Raw genomic sequence first — 6770 nt, forward strand, 5'->3', positions numbered from 1 at the left:
TGTGGTGTAAAAGTGACGCTGATCTCAGTGAGAGAACCTGCTTAAATTAAGGAACATGGGACATAATAAAGTCAATACTTTCAGGGAGGATGCGTGTTAAACAGTTATGGCCGGGCCGGTAGGCTCCGGCGTTAACTGTGTGGGGAGAAAACAGCCGTCTTTAGTAAAGAGGTGTTTCTCGCTTTCACACATTTCTCCCTCGCCCCGTAATAGCCGGCGCTCGTGTGGCGGGACATCGCCCCATGGGCCCGCTGCCCGAGGCCTTTGCAGGCCACTCGCCGCAGCCTGCGATGGAGGCTGGCGGGGCCCGTAAGCCGGGCGAGGCTGCCTTTGTAAAGGTAATGTAGGTCTGGCTCGATCAATAATACGAGGTTTATTGACGGCCTGCCTATATGTGGTGGGAGATGCGTGTGAAACAGTTATGGCCGAGCCGGAAGGCTCCGGCGTTAACTGGGGCACGGGGAGAAAACAGCCGTCTTTAATAAAGAGGTGTTTCTCGCTGTCACACGCTTCTCCCTCGCCCCGTAATTGCCGGCGCTTGTGGGGCAGAACATCGCCTCATGAGCCCGCTGCCTGAGGCCTTTGCTGGCCGCTCGCCGCAGCCTGCGATGGAGACGGGCGGGGCCGGTAAGCCGGGCGAGGCTGCCTTCGTAAAGGTAATGAAGGGCTGGCTCGATCAATAACACAAGGTTTATTGACGGCCTGCCTATATGTGGTGGGAGATGCGTGTGAAACAGTTATGGTCGGGCCGGTAGGCTCCGGCGTTAACCGAGTGGGGGAAATACAGCCGTCTTTACTAAAGAGGTGTTTCTCGCTGTTACACGCTTCTCCCTCGCCCCGTAATTGCCTTCGCTGGCCGCTCGCCGCAGCCTGCGATGGAGGCGGGCGGGGCTGGTAAGCCTGGGGGCCAGGAGGAGGAGCTGCCGGCGACCCCGCGACAGTGGTTGCCGGGGGCCTATGGCGGCGACGGGGGGCTTGGAGCAGAGCGCTGCCGCCCGGGTGGAGGCGGAAGGCGGGAGACGTGTCTCCGGAATTTCTCTGCCTCCTCGGAAGCGGCCTGCATGTCATCCACCATAGATCGCCTCATCGGCTCAGGGATGCCCGGGGTCTGCTGCAGCCACAGGTTCCTCTGTATGAGGTGCTGCCATGCCGCCGTCCGGGCCGCTGCCACCGCGCCGGTGGAGCAGAGGCAGAGGATGACACCGGCGGTTTTCGCCACGTCGACTGCCGGTTCGGCCAGACGATGAGGGTCAGCCGCCATGGTGGAGATGTTATGCGCCAGCAGGGCGATGTTATTCATAACAGCCTCTTGCTGCATCATACACCGATGCGCTCTGTCTGTAAGCTTGGCCGTCAGCTGGTCTTTGGGAGTGGGGCAGCGGTCGCTGAGCCCCGTCTTCACTCCAAAGACAGCACACAGAGCGGGATCCAGCGGCGGTACCGCCCTGTAACCCCGGTCTGTCACCGGGGCACCGAGCCTCCCGGGCTCCGCCGCAGCCCCGCTGAAGTACGGGCTGATGGCGGGAAACATCGGCCGGATCGGGTCGAGACGGGCGGGGCGTGTCGCGGCCTCGAGCCCCCAGATGCCACGGAGCTGATCCGGGCGTTGGGGTCCTGAGGCATGGGCACCGCAAGGCCAAGGTTTGCGGCTGCCCTGGCAATAATGCCCGGTAGCTCTGCCATCAAAGCTCCAACCATTGGAAGTGAGGTGGCGGCAGAGACGGGCAAAGCTTCTGCCCCGGGCCTCTCCATTCGGAGAGGGGAAGCCGGGGGAGACGCCCCCTCCTCGTCGCGGTCGGAGTCGTCTGACTCCGAGCTCACAAGGAGAGAGGGGGCATCGTCGAGCGAGACAGTAAAGTCGTTGGCCCGTTCAGCAATGGCGGCGGCAGTGTCGGCTCTGCGCTGTCTGGGCAGCGCAGCATAATGCCGACACAGACAGGGCGGCGAGAGCGCCAAGACGGCATGTTCATGCCCAAGGCAGCCCTCGCACACCTCATGGCCGCCATACGGCAAGATGTAACCCGTGTTACATGTCTTGCAGATGCCGTTCGCCATTGAGTCCATAATATCTACTTATTTACTTCAGTATGCTACAGGATCGTCCTGAAGAAAATGGGAGCAGAACGTCCGCCGGCGCCTGCTTATATGTGCGGACTGCGGACGTCGTTGAGGCCCAAGCTGTTGGTGGGCGGGGATTTCAAATATTTCAGTGCTACGGCTCACGCCTAGGGATAGCCTTAAAAGGCGAAGCCTATTCGACATAGAACTTGGCAGCTTTACGAACACCTTCCTGTAAAGGGTGAAGCAATATGAGGAAGGAACAAAACAAAGAGAAAAATCCAACCCAACAAGGTTGAATCATTTAACTAATTGAGGGAATAACCCGGCCTATTATAGAAGCATAACCCATTATAAGGATTACATTACATATACTATACTGTTCACTGCCTATTTTCAAAAACTGGCGTTCATAACCTTTAATGCTATAGCAGTCATGTAGAACATTTTCCACCTGGGTAATTTTGAAGGGCAATAACAATTCTATACTTTTATGTGAACAAGTTTGGACAGGGACTTCCAACTATGTGTGTGTGTGTGTGTCTGACTGACTGACTGTGTGTGCACGATGGCTGACATGGCTGTAATGGAGTGAACATCCCTACCCGCAGCCACTGCCAGCGTTAATTCAGGGGATGTATACATTGAAATGGCTGGTTTAAGGCTACTGCTTTTTGGCAATGTGCCTTGTAACGACAGTAAAATGGGCTTTCAAGGATGACTTGCACAATAAAATAGAAAATTTCAAAGCAATTCAGATAATTCTCAATGGCAGTAAATACCCTAGTGCTCCGGCATGCGCAAATAATGTCCAAACTATGAACAACTATTACAGCTCAAAATGCAAAACTGAGATCTCTGAATGTATCTTGACCCGCGTCCTTGGACAGGATTACTAGAGCCAGTGGAATATACGCAACTCGACACACCGCTATTTACTACCAATAAGGTTGAAAAGGGGATTTGTGATCTCCCTAATAACAAAGCATGTGGACTAGATGGCGTCACATACAAAACGTTGAAAGCCACCAGACAAAATACATGACCAATCTTGACCAACATATTTAACACATGTCTTATGGAATAGCCATAGCCATGCGTCCACATTATTTAAGATGTCTACAATAACTACTACATACAAGTTATATGTGGGAAAGCATTGACCGATCAAATACCGTTGACGACTGGCATCAAGACTGGGTGCCAATGGATCGGCATACATTTCATCCTCGCTATTAACTCCTGGTTGAAATGGATGTGCTAGTGTGCAGGCGTGCGCTTCCCGAACCCGGTGCAAGGCTACGCGGGCGATGTATAAATCTCTTCCAGAGATGAAACTGTAATTCACAGCATGCTCCTCCATACAGAACGGTTCATCAGATGGTCGAATCTGGACATTAAACGTACAAAATTTGCGGCATTTTATGAAAGAGTGAGGGGAGGAAATAGATGGTATAAGGCAAAGCTTGACAAACTTCCCAGCTTTACAATAAAGCAAGCACCCATCCGACTGTATGACCGGCATTAAAACCTATCCTTATTTAGGACATAAATTAAATATCACTGGCGACTGGGAGGAACGGGTCACAGAGTTCTGCCAAGAGTACATCCATTGAATCACACTAATTGACTCTGCTCCCTTCCCTGTACACTTCGTACACAAAAATCGAGTACATCCATTGAATCACACTAATTGACTCTGCTCCCTTCCCTGTACACTTCGTACACAAAAATCGAGGCTATCAAGCAGATTGCAGTAGCCAAAATCCAACATCTGTTCCACAATGTACACATTTCCCAACAAAACCTGACAACGATGAACAACAAAACAGTGAAACTTGTGAGGAAATGGCTCTAAATAGCAGCACAACCTCTTTCAGCTGCGCAAGGGCGATGGCCTTGGAGTCCCTAACATTGAATGGCTCTAAACCTCCTCCAGGATAGGTCTTCTGCTGAACATGCTCAATGATGACGACCTGACGGTTAAGGGGCTGGCACTAAAATCATTGATTCTACACCTACTGTACAACGGCGCAAGATACCCATCCCTTCCCAGAATTAACACCAGCTCCTCAGGTTCAAATTGAAGCAAAATGGAAAACTCAACATCAAGGCCGCTGGATTCAGAGTGCACTCCGACTGGCTAGATCTACGCTCTAGCGATCCTGAAAGGCGAGAACTCAGCCCAGCATCTACAGATCAAACACGCAAGAGCCTCAGCGCTGCGCTGGTCAAGCCTAAAGTTTCAAGGGAAGTAGCAGCACTGCCTTACGCAACAAGATTTCAGCCACCATTTCATATTCAGATTCAGACAGGTAGTATGCAAATCTGGAGACAAAGATGTTGGGTTAATACATAAGTGTCGGTGTAATATCTTATGAACTTATCATATAGGTCTTGTAAAGGCATGTAAGCTTAGAATCTGTTACATTATCAATATTCCTTCCCAAAATGTTTGGATCTTCTTCTCTTGTAAATTTGATACAAATAAAAGCATTTAAGTGTGTGTGTGTGTGTGTGTGCAGGGGCGGCCTTCCCTACAGGCGGGTTAGGCGGCCGCCTAGAGCGCCATCTAGAGGGGGAGCGCAAAATAATGCGCCTGAAAAAAAAATATATATATAATTTTTTTTTTATATTTTATATAATTGGTTGGAGATATAGAAGGGGCGCATATTTTTGCGCCCCTTCTATATCTCCAACCAATATTTTGACATTAAAAAAAAATAATCTAACATTAGGGTAAAATTAGCCAAAAATCGAAAACGGAAGGGGAACCTACCTCCTTGGTTTCATCAGAACATGCTAGTACTATAAGGCGTTTGGTTAGAGTGTTTTCAAGAATCGAGAATCAAGAACGAAATCAAGAAAATGAAGAGGCAAAAGCCATCCGGGGCGCAATTTAAGAAGAAGAGAAAGGAAGAAGAAGAGAAACGTGCAAAGGAGAAAGGTAAATCTTTAAATCCTGTTCTTTGCCTATAATGAATTCCAAATAGGAAAGGTTGATGAATGCGTGAATTGCTTCGGGCACTTTAGTTGAGTTAAGAAGAAAATATGTACCTCAATCAAAGTTGTCCTACTCCCTGTCAGTTATTTCAAGATTTTACAGAGGCGGGTATGATATGTCCATTTATTCTACATTATATAAAAAAAGACATGATTAAAATAGGGTCGCACTGTATAACGACCATAGCCAGTGCAACAGCACTTCAAATATATTACTCGTTGCATAGTACACCCTTTAAGGAAGACAAACACGGCAACTTGTCAACAATGAGGAATACTGGTAAAAATCCAAGTGTTGTATGTCAAATTTAGCGAATGGATTTTGTGTAATCTCGCCTGTTAGCTAACGCTAGCTAGCCAGTGACTTGTGACGTAACTTGTTTTTTGCCATTCAGTCAAAACATCAGTTCGAGTTAATTAAGCAATTTGCGTAATTTTCGATGTGTCATTCATTTTTTTTTGAGTTATCATAACAACGTCAGTTTTGGTGGAGCGAGCTAGCCAGTTTAATTAGATATGATTTAACTAATCAAGAGCTATGCATGCATGACTTAGACCTTCTAAGATTGTTGTTTGCCAGCCATCAGCAGGCGATTGGGAAGATGACGTGCAGGTATGTGCAGTGTTGTACAGTCTGCTACTGTCAATGCCTGGTAAGTGTGAGAGCGCCGAAATTGCTTAGATGCCATGCCAAGAGCGGTATTGCAGACTGAAGGGAAAAACGGTCTGTCTAGTTACTGGATCAGATAAAATGAGACGGAGAGGTAATAAAGTCTGTCGGCACGAGGACCTTGGATTTATTAAGTAAAGTGGCAACGGTTATACAGAGTCATAAAGCGTGAGAAATCGAATATGTCTAAGTCCCTAATCAGCGCTGATGGTTCGTCCAGAGCTTCGCCTCCGTGGAAGGTCTGCTTCAGAAGAAGAGGGTGAAGAGTCCCTGTGTGGTACAGTTTTTATGCTGTATCCTCCTCTCGATGAGGTGTGTGCGTTTGAGGTGTGTGTGGTTCTGTGTGTTTTGGCTCCCAGGCCCTGAGAGAGCTTCGTAAAGGGGGAGAGTTCCTCGTGTCTCCGGTGTGATAAATTAAAACGGGGAGTGCCCCCCTGAAATGTCTCGTGTGTGATAATTTAATGTGGCTCTCAGGCCCCTGGTGTGGGCAGAGGTATCTCTTGGTTCCTCCTAACGGGGAAGAGCTCTCAAAATGTCTCCTGTGTGATAATTAATGTGGCTCTCCCGTTCTGGAGATGATACTGGTGCATTGTCTGAGTGTCCACCATCTGCCTGCCTGGGAGATGGGGCCTTCAGCTCCGGCCTTGACCTGACTATATATTATCATGTTTGTGTTGTTGGGTTAGAGCAAGAGTTGACTATATTATAATGTGTCCATGTGATGTGCTCATCAGGCTAGGGTAGGAGTTAGCTATATTTATAATGTACATGTGATGTACTCAGCAGGTTATTTTTCCCAACAAGACATATAGAGATGTAGAACATTATAGCTCGCAACATATTGAGAGCTGTGAACTTAGTTCAAACTTTTGAATAATGAACTATGAACTGAACTCGTTCATTTTAAAATGTGTGAACTATGAACTGAACTAGTCAAGTGAACTTTCCCAAAACGGGGCATGTGTCCATAAACCGTCTCACAGGGGGGCGTCGTTGGAGCGTAGTTCAGCAGGGCACAGGCTTGCCATTTCCTCCGTGG

The sequence above is a fragment of the Gadus chalcogrammus genome, chromosome 23, assembly GCF_026213295.1.
Source record: "Gadus chalcogrammus isolate NIFS_2021 chromosome 23, NIFS_Gcha_1.0, whole genome shotgun sequence".
NCBI classification, from domain to species: Eukaryota; Metazoa; Chordata; class Actinopteri; order Gadiformes; family Gadidae; genus Gadus; species Gadus chalcogrammus.